Raw genomic sequence first — 2,924 nt, 5'->3', positions numbered from 1 at the left:
AAACGAGAGAGAAAGAGAGGGAGAGAGAGAGAGAGAGAGAGAGAGAGAGCAAGAAAGTGAGAGAAAGAGAGAAAGAGAGAGAAAGAGAGAAAAGTGAGGTCGCACTTTCGCACGCGCTCCGCATAGCTTACTCCCAGTATTCCTCGGTAGATGCGATGCTCTCGTTGGTCCTGTTGGAGACATTCATGTCGGCCGTGACACAGTTGGGGGTGTTCCATTCGTTGTCACACGTGCTCCACGGCAGCACGCTTTGGAAGATGGCAATGAAGTAGAAGACCGCCCAGGCGACGATGACGTTGTAGTAGATGTTCATGAAACTACACATGATGATGGACGCAAATCCGATGCCTGGAGCACGTTGTCAGACACAAAATGAGTCTTAACACTAACATTTTCTCGTAGACTGTCGACAGCACTTTGTCTCATATTGTTACAAGGAAATCTGCTATGATTTTTCATTCAGGTAACTTCGCAGCGCGTCTGTCAACGGTCTAAGAGAAAAAGTTAATGTTAATACTAATTTAGTTTCTGACAACGGTCCCATGATATACAAATACGGTAGAGGTCGAAGCCAAATATACGTCTATGAAAATCGTAGAAAGTAGAAATACTCGAGTTATTCTGAAAGCCTTGTGAAACCAGTTAACAACTGTCAACACGAAGCTGTCAACAACGAACTGTTTCCTACGAAGCTGCTCGTTGAGTACGAGTAGTAATCACGCCATTCTTTATTAGTTAGAGCATCTAATGTAACGTTGAATTATTAATTGTTTGAGTTTGTATAAATGATAAACTAAGCTAAAACTTGTGTATTAAACTGAATAAACTTTAATTTCTGACACACAGTGTAGTCACATCTTGCACAGAGAGCAATCTCGCGATCACAACCAGACTCCTCCACTCCTACATCTCTGTCCTCCTCCTCCTCCTCCTCAATCTCTCCTAACCTCCTATATATTACCCCCAAGCCCCTACATTCTAAGCGCACATGTCACCCGTTCTCCCAGACCGCGTCCTACCTCCATTTCACAATGACCCTAGAAACCCGACCTAAAACACGTTTATCATTCTCCCTATAACATCAATCTAGCCGCACAAGATGCGCGACGCTCTGTCTACATAGACTACCACTAAACCAACCACCAGCCTAGCCTCGTTGACTAATTCATGCAACATTTCTAAAACATATGTTACACTAACCTTTACTACTAACTAATAAAGTAGATAGTATGCGTTAGCATAGCAAGTAGCAAGTAAACACTTGCTGCTTGGTAATATGATATACATAGAGAGAGAGGGGAGAAAGAGAGAGAGGATCTTGATCGATCGTGATTCTATCACATAGCATGGCAGTTTCTGACCATTTAAAATAATAACATTTAAATATCAATGATAGAATAATAAATAAACTAATACTAAATCTATCGAAGCCAAAAATAAAAACATTACGGACATGTGAAAGTAATAAATCAATAACTTCTTTATATACACATCATTTGTAATACGATCATATTCTCACGTGGTTATTAACTATACGCAATATTTCCTCCTAAAGATTTATAATACTAACTCTGACTTTTACACCTCTCTTTACTCTTACGCACCATTTTTTACCATATGAGCAAGAAATTTTCTTGTTCTCTCTAAGTAAATAACTCTACTCGAAAATTATAATTTTAGAAATAAAATTGTTTGCGCCACCTGGTGTAAACCACGCCAACGACTTTCTCACCTACTAGAATGGGTGCACTCGCAGGAAAGAACTATTCTTCTGCGTCTGTAAGTGAATCGAAAGTGGCGGGAAGAATAGTTTTTCGATCGTGGCAGAGTATCTTTCGCAGACCCGTACGTCAAATTCGCGATGCAACTTGTTTTCCTCTTTCTACCTTCCCTCCCCACAGACAGTTGGAGCGTTTCAATAAAAAAATAATGTTAAATAAACACGGAAGGTATTTACTACCAAGGTCTTAATGAATATTTCTCTACTCCCTTTCGGGGTGATGCTCCATTAGGAGCGTTCCCAACTTTAATGTCATTAATGTCGTGATATAAAATGGGGTTATCAAGGGGGGTTAGATATAAAATAAATATCAAGAAGGGTTAGATATAATGATATAAAAAAAGCTATTAAAGTCGCTAGCCTTTGTTTCGCTCGCCTTCGCTGCGCGAGCAAGTGAAATACAGAGCGGGGCAGGTTTGCTTCGTTTCGCTCGCCTTCGCTGCGCGAGCAAACGAAATATAGAGCGGGGGCATGTTCGCTTCGTTTCGCTCGACTTCGCTGGACTTCGCTGGTCGAGCACATGAAATACAGAGCTAGTAAGGTGTATAGCTGGAAACGGCCTATTATTGCCGATAATTTTCCTGTAAATGTCGTATAAATGCTCCTCTGCAACACATAGAGCACACCGCACGCACGCATGCCAAACTACACATTTACCGAGTGTAGTTTATTGAAATGCTCCTGTGTGCCTGTGTCCCTCCCTGGTAACGCGTTTAGCGATTAGAATTTCTCGTCGAAGGCGAGGTTGCTGTGCACCACGAACGACACGGACGCTAGCTCCTTGTCGACGAGTTGGCCGTCGTTGTCGTCGCCAGATATTCCGGAAGCGTCCAGCTCCATATTGGCCATCGACGATGTGCGATCGTCCTCCCCGAATCCAATCTTGGCCTTACTGCCCTTGTCCACCACATGCCGCAGTTTCTGTCGACAGATCATCGCACGTGTTTACAGGCAATAGGTTTTGATGGGTAACAGATAGGTGTGGATGGTAGGTGTACAAGTAATAGATAGGTGTGGATGGTAGGTGTACGGGTAATATAGGAGTGTAAAGCTCTCACCAACTCGCTGACTCCCATGTTCGCTCCGACGACTGCCTCAGCATCCGCCGCGTGGTTCACACTCTGAGTCGTACTCCTGTACGACG

The sequence above is a fragment of the Priapulus caudatus genome, unplaced genomic scaffold (assembly GCF_000485595.1).
Source record: "Priapulus caudatus unplaced genomic scaffold, Priapulus_caudatus-5.0.1 Scaffold286, whole genome shotgun sequence".
Classification (NCBI taxonomy): domain Eukaryota; kingdom Metazoa; phylum Priapulida; class Priapulimorpha; order Priapulimorphida; family Priapulidae; genus Priapulus; species Priapulus caudatus.
The sequence above is the reverse complement of the archived record's forward strand: the minus strand, read 5'-3'. Positions refer to the sequence as shown.